This window comes from Juglans microcarpa x Juglans regia, chromosome 2D (assembly GCF_004785595.1).
Source record: "Juglans microcarpa x Juglans regia isolate MS1-56 chromosome 2D, Jm3101_v1.0, whole genome shotgun sequence".
Taxonomy (NCBI): domain Eukaryota; kingdom Viridiplantae; phylum Streptophyta; class Magnoliopsida; order Fagales; family Juglandaceae; genus Juglans; species Juglans microcarpa x Juglans regia.
This window is the reverse complement of record NC_054596.1, coordinates 18,420,927-18,441,745: the sequence shown is the minus strand read 5'-3', so window position 1 is coordinate 18,441,745 and position 20,819 is coordinate 18,420,927. Positions and strand designations below refer to the sequence as shown.

The following is a 20,819-nucleotide window of genomic DNA, read 5'->3' as shown; positions in this document are numbered from 1 at the left end:
TATTTCGTCTCTAATTATCCCGTTCGAACATGTAACACCCCGTATTTTTTTAGTATATTTTTTTTAATTGAATGATTATTTGTTATTAATTTAAAAATTTATTCTCTTGTTTTAAAATTGTTGGATTTTTAGTGGGTTTATTTTTATGATTTTAATTTTGTGAAATTTATTTTTGAAGTGCTTTCTTTAAAATAATTATTGTTATGTGTTTAAATTTCTTCTCGAATTAAATTAACTTCTTGTTGGGTTTAATTATTTATTTTCATTTTAATTACTGCGTTTGAATTATTTTATTTCACTTGCTGTTTTAAAACCGTTTCCGTTGAATCATTTTTTTGTGACCCAAGTTGTGAATTTTGAACCTCATTTCTTTTCCCTCTAGTTTTTTTTCTTTTCCTTTTCTTTTTCTTTTCTTCTTTTTTTTCTTTTTTTTTCTTTCTCCCCTGGGTTCCCTTCCCGCGCAGACGTCTCTCTCTCTCTCTCTCTCTCTCGCCGTGCAACCGTCCCTCACCCAGCCCGCCGCCGTCGCGCCGCCGTGCGCGACACCGCCCACCCCATCGTGCTCCCTACCGGCCGGCAACCTCACCCCTTCAATTTCAGCCCTCCTCGCGCCGCCGTTAGCCCCACGCACCACACCAAGCCGCGGCACTCCTTGCGCCGCTGCGCCGCCGTCGCGCCACCTCTGGCCACCATCTTCTCACCACATCATCCTCGACCTCTTGCCAACCCATTGGACCCAACCCCACCTCCGATCCGTCACCGGTGAAGCACATTCATCAACATTTTCGATTTGGGTATTTTGGCCTTCTACCGCCTTTTGCGCCGCCACCCACGGCCAACCACCACCACCATTAGCTTCATCGACATCCCTAAGCCATACCCTATCAATCTCGGGTCTTCGTTTGCACCCGTTCAAAAGTAGGTTTTTGAGACCCACGGCCACTGTGCATTTGGCACTGTTTTGTTGCTGCGTTGCCGCTTCTAGCACCTCCGTGATCTTTCAAAAATTATATTATAGCATTGTAAGTATTTTTCTCGAAGAACTTTTGAAATTTAAATGTATTTTTGCGCTAATTTATATTTACTGTGAATTTGCTGGTTGTGCCGGACTGAGTCCGAGGAGTAAAGGGGTCGGTTGGATTGGATGATGGAGTTGTTTGTGTGATTGGTTTATGCTATTAAATTTGTTCGCTGTTTCGGATTTAAATATTGGTGTTTTGAATTTGACGTTGGTCATGGTGGATATTGGTGATTTTTTTAGGAAGTGGTGATATATTTTGAGATTATGAGGGTTTTAAGTTTTGAGAAATTAAGATAGGTTATTTTAGAAGCTTAGGCTTAAATATGGAAATCCGTGATTGATTGAAAACTTACGGAAATTGTGTGATTATTTTTATAGGTGACGATTTATAGTCGACTCGACATTTTTGAGGAAATTTCTGAAAAGCTAAGTTGCCCAGGTAAGCGGGGTTCATATACTAGTTTTGCATAAATAAAAAAAAAAGGAGGTTGACTTTGAGAATAAATGTATTTATTTTCTTTTGAAAGAGATGATCTGAAAACAACCTCAGATGTTTATTCTGCATGTGCATAAATTCTATATAAGAGAAAGTATTTTTCTGTCATGACTGGTGTAGACATGAGTTAGTTTTGTGCACTTTATTTCTGAACTATGTAAAAGAACGAATAAGGAATTCTAAAAGTTTTGTTATAAACAAATGAGAATGTTTTGTTTATGTTTATCTCGAACATGTGAAATGATCTGAAACTTTTTAGTGTTTTGTTTTGATGTGATGTGTCATCTGAAAACATTGGCATGAAGTTCTGATTCTGTATATGATTGTAATCGGATTTTCGATGAAATCCGTTCTGTTTCTGTTAAGGCCCAGCCACGGGTATAATGGTGGTTTATAACCCTACCACGGGGGTGAAACATGGTATACGGCCCAGCCACGGGTATAATGGTGGTTTATAACCCTACCACGGGGGTGAAACATGGAAAATGGCCCAGCCACGGGTATAATGGTGGTTTATAACCCTACCACGGGGGTTAAACATGGTATTGTCCCGATGTGATATTAAACGATGATAAGATTATAATGTTTCAGTTTAGAAATGCCAACGGATTCTCTTTTTGGAATAAGTATATTTTTTTCTGAAAAATTTCGCTCTAATGTTTTTGTACAAGTTTTGTTTCCGCATTCTAAAAGTAAATGTTTTGTTCGGCTTATCGAATGTTATAAATGCTCATGTTTACATGCTAGTATATGCTCTCTGCTTGCTGAGTTGTCGATAACTCACCCCGTTAATCTTCATAATATTTCAGATGACATCGATGGCTCAGCTGAAGATCAGTATTAGAATCTATGGAGAAGTTTAGCATTGATTTTGTTGTTGGGTATCTTATAATATTAGTGTTGGTGTTGGAGGTTAATTATCTTTCTTAAGTTTGCTTCAATGGATTTAGACGGTTTATGGAAACTATGTTAATGTTTTTTATTTTTTTCTAGTTGTTATTTGAGACATGAAGAAGAGTTGATTTTATTTGGGTTATTGGATTGAATATTGGATAAATGAGTTTATTTGATTTATTTAATTGAAGTATTTACGTTCGATTTGAGGTTTGAAAAATAGATATATTCTTGAATTTGGAAGTACTCTAGCCTTGTTAGAGCTGATTATCAGGTTTTATGAGCTAACTCTCCGGACCCTCGGGGTCGGGGCGTTACAGTTGGTATCAGAGACAGGTTTGAATTCTGCATACTATAAACCTTGGAGGTTTAGATTTCTGTGGGATCATAGGGTGTAAAGATTTCAGTGTAGGAACTTGAGGAATTTAAGAATGATCATGTGGATATTTAAGTTCGAGATTCTAAAAACCTTATGATTGATTTTGATGGGATTTGAAGATGTAGATCTGGTAAGTTTATTCTGTAGGATGTAGGACATGACTTGGAAATAATCTTTATAAGATTTAAGGTTTAGATTTTTGTGGTTTGGATTCTAAAGATGTACTAGAGTTTAGAGCGATGTTGGGTTTACAATATAAGATGATAGGAATGACTATATGTGCTGGTTAAAGATATGGCTAAGAATGGGTAAAACCATGTGTGCAGTACTAGGAAAGTTTAAAGGTTTAATTGTAAATTATCATTTTTATTTAAATTGAATTTATTAGTTTTGTTTGATTTTATTTTATTCGAATTGGAATTATGTTATTTTTATTTATTAAGTTTATTTTATTTTGTTCGTTTCGTTCGAAGCTGAAAAACGGGTTAAGGATTAAGTTATGGCAGGATGATGGTACGACTGAGAACGCTATTGTTATATTTAGCAGAGTAAGCTTGAACTTTTATCGACTTGGTGTGCTTTTATAATAACAAGGTTTGAAAGGAACGGCATGGTCTGGGTGATCTGTTCGGGGAGTAAGATATTTGAGGTTTTCGATTTTATGGAAGTATGACACGAGGCTTTAGAATAGAAGATTGTAAGTTCAACAAACTTTAAGGATAGATTTATGGAAATTTCACCAAAAGTTTAAGGTTTTGCAGACTTTAGGAAATGATTTGTTATCATTTAATGTTTTAGATTTTGAAAGCTTCGGGAGTCGATTGTTTTATTGTTGGATATAAGTTCATCAATCTTACAAATTTCGGAGAATGATTCTGGTATAACTTAAGGTTTTAGAATTACAGATTTGAAGGATTGAATTGAAATAAGATTTAAGTTTTTAATTCTGCAGGCTTGGTGTACTAGCTTGATTTATTTTGGAGACTGGTTAGTATGTGACCATTATTATGGGGTTGATTGAAGTTGAGTTATTGATATAGGAAAATTCAAGGGGATTATTTCTTTGAGGATTGAAGGTATTGGTCCAATTTGGATAATAATTGTTATTAATTCGAGGTTTTAGTGGCAGGTTTTGGGATTATATCCATATCAGATTTAAGGATAATAGTTGGTGTAGATCCAGGAATGAATTCTTGGTGAGTTTGAGGAAAGTGTGTAATAGTTCATGGTTTTGGAGATAAAGAATTTTCTATCAAAATGTGATAGGAGTTTTCTGGTCATTAGGTATGGAGCTACCTTGTACTCGATGGTGTTGTTTTTTTTATGAGGACATAAATTTTATGCATGTGGCGAATTATCAGAATGCGCAGCAGAAGCGTGATATTTTGGTTATAATTAGGAGTTCAAATTTTGTGTTGTTTTTGAGAAATTAGTCGTGACGTAAATTTTGAGACGATACTTGTAGTTGGAGACTAATCGCTCAGTTGTACCAATTATGTTATTGATGATTAACTTTGGAAGTGACCATTAGGTTACCAAAGGTAGAATACAATGAAAATTTGGAAGTTATACCGTAGGAGTCAATTGGGGTTAATACAGATTTTCGAATAGAGCTATTAATTTTTGGGATTCATTGGATGTTGTATTAAGACTCTTGTGGAAAATGAGATTTTGGATATCATAGCCATCCTAGGAATACTGGACGTATTGTGCCACTGGGGGATTAGTACGAGTATGATGGAATTGCCTATGGAAGGTTTAGCGTGTTCTGAATTGTATCTTCTATCCTGCTTTAACGTCATGTTTGACCTTTCAAATTTCGAGGACGAAATTTTTTAAGGGGGGAGAATGTAACACCCCGTATTTTTTTAGTATATTTTTTTTAATTGAATGATTATTTGTTATTAATTTAAAAATTTATTCTCTTGTTTTAAAATTGTTGGATTTTTAGTGGGTTTATTTTTATGATTTTAATTTTGTGAAATTTATTTTTGAAGTGCTTTCTTTAAAATAATTATTGTTATGTGTTTAAATTTCTTCTTGAATTAAATTAACTTCTTGTTGGGTTTAATTATTTATTTTCATTTTAATTACTGCGTTTGAATTATTTTATTTCACTTGCTGTTTTAAAACCGTTTCCGTTGAATCATTTTTTTGTGACCCAAGTTGTGAATTTTGGACCTCATTTCTTTTCCCTCTAGTTTTTTTTCTTTTCCTTTTCTTTTTCTTTTCTTCTTTTTTTTCCTTTTCTTTCTTTCTCCCCTGGGTTCCCTTCCCGCGCAGACGTCTCTCTCTCTCTCTCTCTCTCTCTCTCTCTCTCTCTCTCTCGCCGTGCAACCGTCCCTCACCCAGCCCGCCGCCGTCGCGCCGCCGTGCGCGACACCGCCCACCCCATCGTGCTCCCCACCAGCCGGCGACCTCACCCCTTCAATTTCAGCCCTCCTCGTGCCGCCGTTAGCCCCCACGCACCACACCAAGCCGCGGCACTCCTTGCGCAGCTGCGCCACCGTCGTGCCACCTCTGGCCACCATCTTCTCACCACATCATCCTCGACCTCTTGCCAACCCATTGGACCCAACCCCACCTCCGATCCGTCACCGGTGAAGCACATTCATCAACATTTCCGATTTGGGTATTTTGGCCTTCTACCGCCTTTTGCGCCGCCACCCACGGCCAACCACCACCACCATTAGCTTCACCGACATCCCTAAGCCCTACCCTATCAATCTTGGGTCTTCGTTTGCACCCGTTCAATAGTGGGTTTTTGAGACCCACGGCCACAGTGCATTTGGCACTGTTTTGTTGCTGTGTTGCCGCTTCTAGCACCTCCGTGATCTTTCAAAAATTATATTATAGCATTGTAAGTATTTTTCTCGAAAAACTTTTGAAATTTAAATGTATATTTGCGCTAATTTATATTTACTGTGAATTTGCTGGTTGTGCCGGACTGAGTCCGAGGAGTAAAGGGGTCGGTTGGATTGGATGATGGAGTTGTTTGTGTGATTGGTTTATGCTATGAAATTTGTTCGCTGTTTCGGATTTAAATATTGGTGTTTTGAATTTGACGTTGGTCATGGTGGATATTGGTGATTTTTTTAGGAAGTGGTGATATATTTTGGGATTATGAGGGTTTTAAGTTTTGAGAAATTAAGATAGGTTATTTTAGAAGCTTAGGCTTAAATATGGAAATCCGTGATTGATTGAAAACTTACGGAAATTGTGTGATTATTTTTATAGGTGATGATTTATAGTCGACTCGACATTTTTGAGGAAATTTCTGAAAAGCTAAGTTGCCCAGGTAAGCGGGGTTCATATACTAGTTTTGCATAAAATAAAAAAAAATGAGGTTGACTTTGAGAATAAATGTGTTTATTTTCTTTTGAAAGAGATGATCTGAAAACAACCTCAGATGTTTATTCTGCATATGCATAAATTCTATATAATAGAAAGTGTTTTTCTGTCATGACTGGTGTAGACATGAGCTAGTTTTGTGCACTTTATTTCTGAACTATGTAAAAGAACGAATAAGGACTTCTAAAAGTTTTGTTATAAACAAATGAGAATGTTTTGTTTATGTTTATCTCGAACATGTGAAATGATCTGAAACTTTTTAGTGTTTTGTTTTGATGTGATGTGTCATCTGAAAACATTGGCATGAAGTTCTGATTCTGTATATGATTGTAATCGGATTTTCGATGAAATCCGTTCTGTTTCTGTTAAGGCCCAGCCACGGGTATAATGGTGGTTTATAACCCTACCACGGGGGTGAAACATGGTATACGGCCCAGCCACGGGTATAATGGTGGTTTATAACCCTACCACGGGGGTGAAACATGGAAAATGGCCCAGCCACGGGTATAATGGTGGTTTATAACTCTACCACGGGGGTTAAACATGGTATTGTCCCGATGTGATATTAAACGATGATAAGATTATAATGTTTCAGTTTAGAAATGCCAACGGATTCTCTTTTTGGAATAAGTATATTTTTTTCTGAAAAATTTCGCTCTAATGTTTTTGTACAAGTTTTGTTTCCGCATTCTGAATGTAAATGTTTTGTTCGGCTTATCGAATGTTATAAATGCTCATGTTTACATGCTAGTATATGCTCTCTGCTTGCTGAGTTGTCGATAACTCACCTCGTTAATCTTCATAATATTTCAGATGACATCGATGGCTCAGCTGAAGATCAGTATTAGAATCTATGGAGAAGTTTAGCATTGATTTTGTTGTTGGGTATCTTATAATATTAGTGTTGGTGTTGGAGGTTAATTATCTTTCTTAAGTTTGCTTCAATGGATTTAGACGGTTTATGGAAACTATGTTAATGTTTTTTATTTTTTTCTAGTTGTTATTTGAGACATGAAGAAGAGTTGATTTTATTTGGGTTATTGGATTGAATATTGGATAAATGAGTTTATTTGATTTATTTAATTGAAGTATTTACGTTCGATTTGAGGTTTGAAAAATAGATATATTCTTGAATTTGGAAGTACTCTAGCCTTGTTAGAGCTGATTATCACGTTTTATGAGCTAACTCTCCGGACCCTCGGGGTCGGGGCGTTACAGAACACGTTCGAATGGAATTGTTTTTCTGTTATTTTTTTGGGATGAAATATGAAATTCGTCCTTAAATCTCATTTTTTGAAACGATTTTCATTTCGTTCTAAAAGAAAATCGTCTCAAAAAATCTTTTTTGTTGTAGTGAGTATTTTTCCATGTGCCTACAGAGATTGACTTCGTATATGACTTTTATGCTCCTAGGAGGCAAGTGCCATTCCTTTCGCTGCGCTGACAGCATGGCATGCCTTAAAAGGTTCTGCTAGGATAAGTGAGGGGTATGGTTTAATCTCTCTCTCTCTCTCTCTCTCTCTCTCTCATGAAGATTTCTTAGCTGTCCCCCTTTCCAATAAGGATTTACTAAGAATTTGAAGGGAAATGGTGGTCCGAGGAGGGGATAATGGAGTTTCTTCCCCTCCCTGGAAAGAGCTGGCCAGAATGGGTTAGTAGGTGAGAGCCAACTGGGTTGATACTGTTGTCTGGTTTAATCTCCAGAATTCAAAGCCTTGCCTTTCTTCTTAGATAAACCTGCTTCCTCTTCCACAGATCGACGCTTCTTCATTTGTGACCTTTATCCTCTATAACAATTTACAAACGAGGGAATTAAACATGTTCATCAAAGCCTGATATACATGGAAGCATGCATCGTGTATCTTTGTTTCCTCTCTTACCTTTCTATGGAACATATTAGAGTTCAAACTGAAATTTAGAGAGAACATTTTGGCAGCAGATGGAAGATTTAGATTGAATTACATAGGAATTTAGCTTGGTGCTAGTCGACCTGAATGCCTAATGTTATGGGCTATAATCGTTGAAGTACTTAACTGTGAAGTGTACTAAAGATTCCTCTGAGGATGCTTAGTTGTATATCCTGCTGTCAAGTCTATAAATTGTTGTGAATGGTTATATTTATTATATGTCATGGTCCCATCAATTTATCTACTTGTTTATACTTGTTATCCATGTGGTGGACTGAGTCTTCTGGTAAATCTGATTGCCAGGGATGCTAGCAAAAGTCCACCCCCATAGTATCAACTGCTTTCTTCAATATCATTAGTAGTTGAAGTTTTGCATTAATAGGCTTTAGTTATCTTTGAGATTCCTTCATGAGGATGTTCCATATTTTCTTTTTACATAAAATGATCCAGAAGCTCGAGATTAAAGGATGTGGTGCAGCATTTTTTAAAGTTATTTGTTGCAAGATCTTTTAATTAAGTCTTGAGCGTTTCTATCATTTGCTACTAGCTACTTCCCTAAGGCATGGTATGTCTTTTCATTGCATCTGCTCACAGCTTCTTACTTTTATTAAAGGATGCAACTACTTTATTGTGTACACAGCATCTGGAGAAGCTTCAGTACTTTTGGTATAATTTGGCTGATAAACTCTCTTTGGGTTGTTGACTGTAAGCAGCTTTCACATTCAAAGTCCCATCGCCAAATCAATATAGGTGAGCCAGTTTTTGATTATCCATGTATGGACAGAACATTTCTCTTTTCTATAATTAGTTGGCATTAAATTTTTTTAGTTTATGTTTTTGACTATCCAAAATGGTATACCATTGATGGATACTTGTTATATAAGGGTTGAGAAATATTCAGAATTTCTGTACATACAAAAGAGATGCATCCCTCATGGATGTGCGAGCTTTCTTGCACAATTAACATCTATTAACAAACTTTTCTATATATATATATATATAGCAACAACCTGTTATGGCTCAGTATCTATTGGGTTTTCCTAGATGGTGGTATCCAGCCCATCCTCCCCCGGTAGGTGGCACTGCAGAGAAAAATATGGACATTCAATGGCAATGCTTCATATTAACAGTATAATACTTTGAAGTTCTCTATCATATATAATAAATGTCAATATATTTTCTTTGAGTTGGATATAAGGGCAAAGCTTTAGTACCTGCTGCTTGATCTTGGTATCATGCATTGCTAAAGTTCTTTGAATCGGTGCACACTTTTTCTATGTTTTTCTGAAAATGGATTGCTTCATCAACAATTGGAGCATTGAGAGAGGGATAAAAAATCAGTAATATTCTTTATTTGTGCATTATGATCTTCTGCACGGTATAAAAGTCAGCCATACTCGGAAAATCTTGCATGATCTTCTCTATAGATTTTTTGCATGTGTTCTGGAGACAACTAACACCCACTGTGGTACAGAAGAATTATCAGCAAGTTGAGAGTGGAATTTGTTATGCTCAATGTCTTCCTGTTGGTATTTCTGTATGCCTTTTCTTAGATGTTATGCTCAATATTTGATGTTTTGAAGATTTCTGGTGCATACTTTCACTGCAGTTCATTTGATATCCACACTCAGGAATTGTCCATACCTTCTCATTGAGCAGAAGAGTCTTTTCCTCTACACAACTCCTGATAAAGTGTCAAAAATTACATGATTAAGTTGCTAAAGTGAATGAATTGTTTAACCAAAAAATGAATTAAACACTTAATTATGTAGTAATTTTTAGTACTTGACTCAATGTTAAATTCTGATAGTTTACACTTGAAAAGAGTTGTAATGCACTGCATTGTGGAAAAGATGTTAAAAGTACATGGGTATTATTGGAAATACTCAACTAACATGGCAGCAACCAAAGAAATGCACTGCATAGCAAAAGAAAGGGGCTAGGGATCGGAAACAAAACAAAGAAAAGAAATGAAAGAGGGCTTCCACGGACAGCGGGCTTCACGCACGTGGAAATACACTACAGGGGAGGCACGATCGTGGCCTCACAGCGTGGCCTCACAGCATGGCCTCACAGCAGGGCACTCACGTGAACGCTGGGCTAGAGAGGAAATGGTGCAGGGCGACTCACGCGGGCAGACGAAGAGATGAAATGCGCAGCTGAAGGCGCGCACTGCAAAGAACCAAAGCGCAGAGAGAGGAGACTCAAAACGGGGCTGGAGCGCACAGTATAAAAGGAAATTTTTTTCCCCGTGCGCAGTCGGCTTGGTCTTCGATTATTTTTCTTCTTCGGGTTTTATTATTTTGGGGTGGACGAAGAGGAACTTTGAGGGGGCTAAGCATTTGATTTTTTTTCTGCAATTTTTGTTTAGAGCAGTAGATAGAGATGTTAGATTTTAATCCTTTTGGACATTTTGCTCATCTAGAAATGATAGGCTAGATTTTTATCTTGGGATTCAAGGAGTAACCCATAACTATTTGGGGTTGGATTTTTTTTAATATTTTGTGCTTTTGATGATTAATTTGATGGATTATATTTCAATTTGTATCAAGAAAGGATTGGAGTTATTTGTTCTTGGTTTAGCTCAGTTCTAGACGTAAAGGCACAATTGATACTTTAACAAGTAACATGACTTTAATGGTTTTCTTTCACTATTTATAGTTGTCATATAATTTGTCAAGTAATTTTATTAGATTAAAAATTGTGGTTCATTGCTATATTATCTGACCATGATTTCTAGGAATGAGAGAATGGTCGAGAGAAGATGAAAAGTGAAGTAAATCCATCACCAAATCAGTGGGCGAAAATTGCATCCCAAGTGTTTGTTTTATTGCTTCTTACAAGTTTGAGTCAACTTCTACACATTTCCTTTAAATCTCTTGATTCTTAGTAATTTTAGAAAAATAGATTCACTTTTATTTTCAGCTTTACTCATGCTTGAACTTCCCAACAATTTCACTCTTAATTCATTCCACACTCCCTTAGTAAATAGCCCCATTTTGGTGTCGATATAGTTAGCGGTTAACTTTTGAAATTTATTTCTCATTTCTTTTTAATTTTTTTTTTTGTTCATTGCTAGGTCATTTAGTTTACTGTTTTCTTATCATTTCAAAATTTCTTGTCACCACAAATGATAATATGTTGTGTTGCGAATATGAAATGTTTACTAAATTTTCATTGTCTCTGTGAATTCGATCTTGGGATTTACCCTCGTATTACTTTGACAGCTTCTAAGCTTGGAAGTCAAAATTAAAAGCTGGTCAAGTTTTTGGCGCCGTTACCGGGGACAACTGGTGTTTATCAGAGTATTCTCATATTGTTAAGAAGACGTTTGTAGTGCTGTGAACCTCTTCACAGCTTGGGTGACATTTTTCTTTATTTTATTTTACTTTATTTTTTTTTGTTTGTTTTGCATATTCTTTTATTTTCTGTTCTTGTTTGTATGACTGGTTGGACTAGGGACCAAACTTCTCGGTTGGTTAGGACAGAATCACAAGCATCTTTTACCTCAGCATCACTTTTTCTTGAGTCATCTTCTGACACTCATAGTACCATGGCTGAAAATGAGAATCATGATCGGGAAGTAGTGAATCAGAATAGGACACTTAGAGATTATTTACAACCTGTCAGAACTAGCACACCTTCATGCATAATCCAACTTTTGAATGCAAATACTTTTAATTTCAAACCTGGAATGATTCCATTAATTCCACATTTTCATGGCATGGATTCCGAGAATCCTTACCTTTATATCAAAGAGTTTGAAGAGGTTTGTTCTACATTCATGGACCGGACTTGCACTGAGGAGGTTATTAGACTAAAGTTGTTTCCATTTTCTTTGAAAGATAAGGCTAAAATGTGGTTAAATTCATTGAGACCTAGAACCATAGGCACATGGCAAGAAATGCAAACTAAATTTTTGAAGAAATTCTTTCCAATACATAGGACAAATGCACTTAAAAGACAAATCATGAACTTTACCCAAAAAGATTCTGAAACTTTTTATCAAAATTGGGAAAGATTCAAAGATCTTTTAAATGCATGTCCTCATCATGGTTATGAAAATTGATGTTTGATAAGTTTTTTTTATGAAAGTTTGACACCTAAAATGCGCCAATTTGTACAAACCATGTGTAATGGAGAATTTTTTGACAAAGAGCCTGAGGAAACATTTGAATATTTTGATTATCTTGCTGAAAATGCTCAATCTTGGGACACAACTGATGTGCATGATAGGTCTAGGCAAGTTGAGTCTGGTCATGGAAAATATACTTTAAAAGAAGATGATGATTTGCATGCTAAGTTAACCCTGTTGTCTAGAAAAATGGAAGCCATGGAATTGAAAAAGGTAAATGAAGTGCATGATGTCCATAAAAATTCTGAGAAGTGTGGCATATGTGAGGATCATGGGCATTCACAATTTTGGGTGGAGGAATGACCAACAAGTAGCTCCAGCAGCCTTGGCTCCGAGACCCTCTCAACTCACAATTCAGGCACCTCCAATGCAAAAGAAAGGACTTGAGGAGACGGTACAGCAATTTTCAAACACCTTGCAGTAGTTTATGCAAGGTTAAGCAACAATCAACAATCAAAACTCTCAAGCGATAAATGACATTCGGAGCACACTTACAAAGATGACTACGGCATGGAGTTCTCAAGAAAAAGGAAAATTACCTGCACAACCTCAACCCAATCTACAAAGTCAACCACCTCAAGGAGCGGTTGAGAGTTCAAATGTAAGGCAAGTGAAGGCAGTCATTACTTTGAGAAATGGTAGGGTGGTGAACATTTCAGCTCAAGGTTTAGACAAGGCAGGTAAGGTCTCTAAACCTATACAAAATGAGGCTGAAAATGGTGAGTTTGAACAAAGTGAAACTGAAAAGATTTCATGTCCTGTACCTGCTCCTTTTCCTCAAAGATTGGTTCCTTTGCACAAAGACAAACACTAATCTGAAATTTTAGAAATATTCAAGCAAGTTAGGGTTATCATCCCTTTGTTGGATGCTATTCAACAAATTCCTACATATGCTAAGTTTCTAAAAGATTTGTGTACGGTTAAAAGGAAATTAAATATACAAAAGAAAGCTTTTCTTACTGAGCAGGCAAGTGCCATAATTCAGAGTAATACCCCACCAAAATATAAAGACCCCGGTTCACCAACAATTGCTTGTGTTATAGGAAGTTCAAAAATTGGTCAAGCATTGTTAGATCTAGGTTCAAGTGTGAATTTATTGCCTTATAATGTTTATGAGCAACTTGGTTTGAGGGAATTAAAACCAACTCCTATCATTTTAGAACTAGCAGACAGGTCTATTAAAATGCCAAGAGGGGTTGTTGAGGATGTATTAGTTCAAGTGGATAAATTTTTTTACCCCGTAGATTTTGTTGTGTTGGATGTTCATTTGACACCAAAATCTTCTTTTCAAGCTCCTGTGATTCTTGGGAGACCTTTTCTTGCTACTTCAAATGCATTAATAAATTGTAGGAGTGGTGTTTTCAAGTTGAGTATTGGGAACATGACCCTTGAACTAAACATTTTTAATATTTGTAGGCAACCTCAAGACTTGGAAAATGCACAAGAAGTAAATTTGCTGGAAAGCATCCTTGAGGAAAAGGCTTATTTGGCATACTAGCCCACTAACCTTCTATTTGAGTTAGAAAATATTTGTGATCTCATCACTGATGACACCCCCATTGATGTTTCTCTTGTTTTTAATGCAGAAAATAAATTGGAGACTAAATGGAGGCCAAAAATTGAGCAGCTCCCACCGTTGACCGCAAGTTTGAAGCTTTCAGCAAATGAAATCCCAACACTAGAGCTGAAGCCATTGCCGAATGACCTGAAATATGCATTTTTGGGTCCGGACAGCACCTTCCCAGTGGTGATTTCAGCCCAACTCACTCATGATCAAGAAGGGAGACTAATGGAAGTCTTAAAGCAGCACAAAGGTGCTATTGGGTGGACAATTGCAGATATAAAAGGTATAAACCCTCTTGTGTGCACTGATAAAATTTATTTAGAGGAAAATGCTAAAATCTCTAGGGAGATGCAAAGGAGACTAAATCCTACCATGAAAGAGGTAGTGAAAGCAGAGGTTTTGAAACTACTTGACGTGGGAATCATCTATCCTATTGCGGACAGCAAGTGGGTAAGTCCCATTCATGTAATTCCAAAAAAATCTAGACTTACCATTGTGAAAAATGAGAAAGATGAACTGATTCCTACTAAGATTTCTACTGGTTGGCGAATGTGCATAGATTATAGGAAGTTGAATGCCGCCACTAGGAAAGATCATTTTCCTTTGCCATTTGTTGATCAAGTGTTAGAAAAGGTTGCGGGCCATGATTTTTATTGCTTTCTTGATGGATTTTCTGGTTTTTACCAAATAGAAATAGCACCTGAAGATCAAGAGAAAATAACTTTTACTTGCCTGTTGGGCACTTTTGCATTTAGAAGAATGTCTTTTGGACTATGTAATGCACCAGCTACTTTCCAAAGATATATGCTTAGTATTTTCAGTGACATGATTGAAAATTGTTTGGAAGTATTCATGGATGATTTTTCTGTGTTTGGTAGTTCTTTTGATGCATGTCTGACTAACTTACAAGTTGTTTTAGCTAGTTGTGAAGAGAAGCATTTGCTTCTCAATTGGGAAAAGTGTCATTTCATGGTTCAACAAGGCATAGTTCTTGGTCACATAGTCTCATCACGAGGTATTGAGGTTGATAAAGCTAAGATCGAGCTTATCTCCAAGCTTCCTATACCCAAAACAGTAAAAGAAATCAGATCATTTCTTAGGCATGCTGGGTTTTATAGGAGATTCATTCAAAATTTTAGTTCTATCTCTAAGCCCTTGTGTGAGTTACTTATGCATGATGTTGCTTTTGAATGGACTTCCTCTTGTCAAAATGCTTTTGATAAGCTGAAAATTTTGCTCACTACAGCCCCTATCATGCAGCCCCCTGTTTGGTCTATTCCTTTTGAGATAATGTGTGATGCTAGCGATGTAGCAATAGGAGCTGTGCTTGGACAGCGTAGAAATAAGTTCCCTCATGTCATTTCTTATGCAAGTAGAACTTTAAATGGAGCCCAAAGAAATTACTCTACCACAGCAAAGGAACTGCTTGCTGTAGTTTTTGCATTAGACAAGTTTTGAACTTATATTCTTGGTTCTCTTGTGGTTGTTTTCACTGACCATGTAGCATTAAAGTACTTATTGTCGAACAAGGATGCTAAACCACGTTTATTCCGATGGATTCTTCTTCTCCAAGAATTCGACATTATCATCAAAGACAAGAAGGGTGCTGAAAACGTAGTCGCTGACCACTTGTCTCAGCTTACATTTGCTGAAAATGAGCACACTATTCCTATCTTTGACTCTTTTCCTGATGAACAATTAATGTCAGTCGAGAATTTGCCTTGGTTTGCTGACATAGTTAATTTTTTGGTAACAGGACAAACTCTACCCCATTGGAGTGCTCAAGACATACGAAAATTCAAGCATGAGGTAAAGTCATTTTTCTATGATGATCCTTATTTGTTTAAATATTGTTCTGACCAAATCATAAGGAAATGTGTGCCTGATTATGAAATACAAGCTATTCTTTCTTTTTGTCATAATGAGGCTTGTGGGGGACATTTTTCTGCACACAAAACCGTTGCAAAAATTTTGCAAAGTGGGTTTTATTGGCCGCATATGTTTAAGGATGCGTATAGTTTTTGCAAAACTTGTGAGCCATGTCAAAAACTAGGCACAGTCACTAAGAGAAACATGATGCCTTTACAACCCATTTTAGTCATTGAGATTTTTTATTGTTGAGGGATTGATTTTATGGGGCCATTTCCATCTTCTTTTGGTTATTTATATATCCTCGTGGCTGTTGATTATGTTTCCAAGTGGGTTGAAGCCATTCCATGTAAAACAAATGACCATAAGGTAGTGCTTAAGTTCTTGAAAGAAAACATTTTTGCTAGATTTGGCATGCCTCGAGCTATCATTAGTGATAATGGAACCCATTTTTGCAACAAACCATTTGTTGCTCTCATGAAAAAATATGGTATACACCATAAGGTTTCCACTCCATATCACCCATAAACGAATGGGCAATCTGAATTAGCTAATAGGGAACTTAAGCACATCTTAGAAAAAAAGTCAACCCCAACAGAAAAGATTGGTCTTTAAGGCTAACTAATGCACTTTGGGCTTATAGGACAGCCTTTAAAACCTCTCTTAACATGTCCCCTTATCGCTTGGTATATGGAAAAACATGTCATCTTCCCGTTGAGCTTGAACATAAGGCATATTGGGCTGTTAAACAATTTAATTTTTCCATTGACCATGCTGGTTCTGTGAGGAAATTTCAGATTTCAGAATTGGATGAGATTAGGCGAGATGCATATGACAATTCTAAATTGTCAAAGGAACGCATGAAGGTGTTACATGACAAGCACATCCAGAGAAAGAATTTTGAGCCAAATGAACAAGTCTTACTTTACAATTCTCGCCTCCATCTATTTCCAGGCAAATTAAGATCGAGGTGGAGTGGTCCTTATGTAGTTAAGGTTGTGTTTCCATATGGAACTGTTGAGATTACTAATCCTCAAAATGAAAATACTTTCAAAGTCAATGGCCAACGACTTAAACATTTTTTGGCAAAACTTTCACATGAGGATAGTTCCATTCCTTTGGAAGATCCTACTTATTCTCATGGTCCTTAGCTCATTGTTGTTTTGTTTTAATTTTTTTTTTCTTCTTCTTTTTCTGCTTTTATTTGTTTCATTTCTATGTTTTGTTCTTTCCATTTTTCTTTTTCTTTAGTATATCTTTTCAGGTTCAGCACTGTTTATTTTTTATTTTTTGGTTTCATTTTTACGTTCATGATCCCTTCAGCCATCTCAGGTATTTTCCTTCGACCCTATTTTCCTCCATGCCTTATTTTATTCATGATTTGCAGTGAGGACATTGCTCATTTTTATTTGGGAGTAAGGAGAGTCTTCTATCGTTAGTCTCTCGGGATTTATAATTGTGGGGTCTAAATTTTTTGTTGCTGTCAAGCTACTATTTTCACACTTCTCTACTTAAGATCAGATAGTTAAAGTTTTGGGTTACACTAATTCCCATTGGTTTAGGTTTAAGTTCGATACTGGACCTTATGATAAGTCTTAGAAACTCAAACTTGGGAAATTTATTTCAAAGCTATTGATCGATGACCTTAATTGACACAAGCAGATACTTTTTGTTGTTTGTTTGATGACAACCAGTGGTTTCTTCTAAGCAACTAGCAAGAACTACAATGAACCATATCTTAATAGCCTAGGAAAAGTGTGATTAAAAAAAAAAAAAACTGGTTGTAAAAATACATGAGAAAAGGGGCAGGCTAGAGATCATAAAAAAAAAAAAAAAAATGTTGCAAGTACATTGGAAAAGGCTGCCTATCACCGGGATCTGTTTAAAAAAATAAAAAAAAATAAATAAATGGGTCTTTCAAAGTGTGATAGCGTGAAAGCCGCCAATGTAATGGTTTTGAATTGGAGTAAAGACCTTTTGGTTTTTCTTGAAAAGGTTGCTAGGCTGAAACTATTGTGAGAAATCTTGAAACTAACAAATGGAAATCTGTTCACACACTTGATGCACTCAAAGATCTTCAGCTTAAGAACATTTCCCTTGTTTGAGCTTTTGAGAATTTTATAAGCTTTTGTGTTAAGCTATAACCTGACCTGTCTACATTCTAATGCCTAGGATTTCAATATCATTGATCTTTTGTAAAGATTTTTTAGTTTAGTGGCTCACTCTTGGATCCTACAATATTTTTATCGCATTATTTGCTAGAGACTAGCAAAAAGCTAGTTGGAGGGTGTGATAAAGTGTCAAAAATTACATGATTAAGTTGCTAAAGTGAATGAATTGTTTAACCAAAAAATGAATTAAGCACTTAATTATGTAGTAATTTTTAGTACTTGACTCAATGTTAAATTCTGATATTTTACACTTGAAAAGAGTTGTAATGCAGCTAGTCCACACTAAAAATTAATATCCCAAATTTTACTCTCATATCTGACTTATGTTGCAGGGCATTGTGGAAAAGATGTTAAAAGTACATGGGTATTATTGGAAATACTCAACTAACATGGCAGCAACCAAAGAAATGCACTGCATAGCAAAAGAAAGGGGCTAGGGATCGGAACCAAAACAAAGAAAAGAAATGAAAGAGGGCTTCCACGGACAGCGGGCTTCACGCACGTGGAAATACACTGCAAGGGAGGCACGATCGTGGCCTCACAGCATGGCCTCATAGCAGGGCACTCACGCGAACGCTGGGCTGGAGAGGAAATGGTGCAGGGTGACTCACGCGGGCAAACGAAGAGATGAAACGAGCAGCTGAAGGCGCGCACTGCAGAGAACCAAAACGCAAAGAGAGGAGACTCAAAACGGCGCTGGAGCGCACAGTATAAAAGGAAATTTTTTTCCCGTGCACAGTCGGCTTCGTCTTCGATTATTTTTCTTCTTTGGGTTTTATTATTCTGGGGTGGATGAACGGGAACTTTGAGGGGGCTAAGCATTTTGCTCATCTAGAAATGATAGGCTAGATTTTTATTTTGGGATTCAAGGAGTAACCCATAACTATTTGGGGTTGGATTTTCTTTAATATTTTGTGCTTTTGATGATTAATTTGATGGATTATATTTCAATTTGCATCTAGAAAGGATTGGAGTTCTTTGTTCTTGGTTTAGCTCAGTTGTAGACGTAAAGGCACAATTGATACTATAACAAGTAACGTGACTCTAATGGTTTTCTTTCACTATTTTATAGTTGTCATATAATTTGTCAAGTAATTTTATTAGATTAAAAATTGTGGTTCATTGCTATATTATCCGACCATGATTTCTAGGAATGAGAGAATGGTCGAGAGAAGATGAAAAGCGAAGTAAATCCATCACCAAATCAGTGGGCGAAAATTGCATCCCAAGTGTTTGTTTTATTGCTTCTTACAAGTTTGAGTCAACTTCTACACATTTCCTTTAAATCTATTGATTCTTAGTAATTTTAGAAAAATAGATTCACTTTTATTTTCAGCTTTACTCGTGCTTGAACTTTCCAACAATTTCACTCTTAATTCATTCCACACTCCCTTAGTAAATAGCCCCATTTTGGTGTTGATATAGTTAGTGGTTAACTTTTGAAATTTATTTGTCATTTCTTTTTTTTTTTTTTTTTTTGTTCATTACTAGGTCATTTAGTTTACTGTTTTCTTATCATTTCAAAATTTCTTGTCACCACAAATGATAATATGTTGTGTTGCGAATATGAAATGTTTACTAAATTCTCATTGTCCCTATGAATTCGATCTTGCGATTTACCCTCGTATTACTTTGACAGCTTCTATGCTTGGCAGTCAAAATTAAAAGCTTATCAACTCCCAAACAACAAATGTTCAAGACCAGAAACTTGCTCTTTTTGCAAGAATCTTACAGCACTGTATCAATGCTAGAATAGGGTTTCATCTGATGTAAATTCTGTTTCACTTGTATTACTCTATTGATTTACAAATTATGACGTTCTATCTAACAATGAGATATGGTTTTTGATCTTTCATTTCTGGATGTGGTGATAAAACTAACCCTATGAAAGAATTTAGTAATTGGCATGCTTTAATATAATTGGAATTCTATTGGCCTATTTTATGCTTTGCGTGAAGTTTGTAGAAAAGGATGAAATATAAGGAAATGCTATTTCAACTTAAGAATTACCGTATGTTCTTCATGTTATATTTTCATCATGTAGTCCCTCATTGCTGTCTCCTTGATCTCATCTTCACAGGCAAAGAGTATTAGTGGTGGGTGGTGGAGGAGCAGTAGGGTTTGCCGCAATTCAGCTTTCAATAGCTGCAGGGTGTCATGTTACGGCTACTTGTGGAAGTCAAAGTATTGGTCGAGTATTGGCAGCTGGTGCGGAGCAGGCAGTTGACTACACTGTTGAGGTCATCTCTCCTCAGATACAGCTACTCCAGCTAGTGATTTCATTTTATCTTGGGGACAAAGACTGATTTTTTTTTCTTCTTCAATTTACAGGACCTTGAATTGGCAATAAAAGGGAAGTTTGATGCTGTTTTGGACACCATTGGTGCGCACCAGAGACAGAAAGAATAAGGATCAACTTTTTGAAGAGAGGTGGACACTATATGACGCTTCAGGTATGAGATAGTTGCATGATCTTCTCTAAAGATTTTTTGTATGGGTCTTTCCTGAATACTACCACATAGCCATTAAAGCTTTTAGCCTCTTTCATTGTAGGCTGATAGGTATGGGCTAGCAATTGGACTTCCTTTAGCCACAGCTATTTCACTGAAGAAACAAATTCAATACCGTAATTCTAATGGAATAGGTAAAAAGGTTATATCTTACATATGATATAAGCAGAATAGTTTTTTGCATGTTTTCCTGTTTTAGTTCTCAATTCATAGACATTCAAAAAAGTCCCTTTTCTGAGACTAATGTTTTGCAGCTCTGATGGCTCTGAATGCAAGGGGATCAGTTTAATCTTTCTTAATAACACAAAGCATTTCTGATTATGATATTGTAAAGGGAGGGGTATAATTTGATCTCAGCCTCCATATGATGTTCAAAATTTTCTGCTTGTGAAAAGTTAAGATGTAACTCCTTGGTCCCGCACCAGTCAGAAAGTTACTTCCTAATACTTAAACTCACATTTCAACAATATAAAAGCTGATTCCAAATTCCCAATATCATATAGAAAATTCGATTCAATCTAC

General features: G+C 36.3%; 1 long non-coding RNA gene and 1 other non-coding gene across 2 annotated transcripts; both read right to left on the bottom strand.

Annotated features, from left to right (window-relative positions):
- Positions 1 to 9,751: 9,751 nt before the first annotated feature.
- Positions 9,752 to 15,617, bottom strand: LOC121250588. The gene is made up of 3 exons (XR_005937813.1): positions 15,608 to 15,617; positions 13,861 to 13,867; positions 9,752 to 9,885 (listed from the first exon to the last, which is right to left on the bottom strand). It is a non-coding gene; the product is annotated as an uncharacterized LOC121250588 (long non-coding RNA).
- Positions 12,001 to 12,107, bottom strand: LOC121251307. The gene has a single exon (XR_005937975.1). It is a non-coding gene; the product is annotated as a small nucleolar RNA R71 (small nucleolar RNA).
- Positions 15,618 to 20,819: the final 5,202 nt, after the last annotated feature.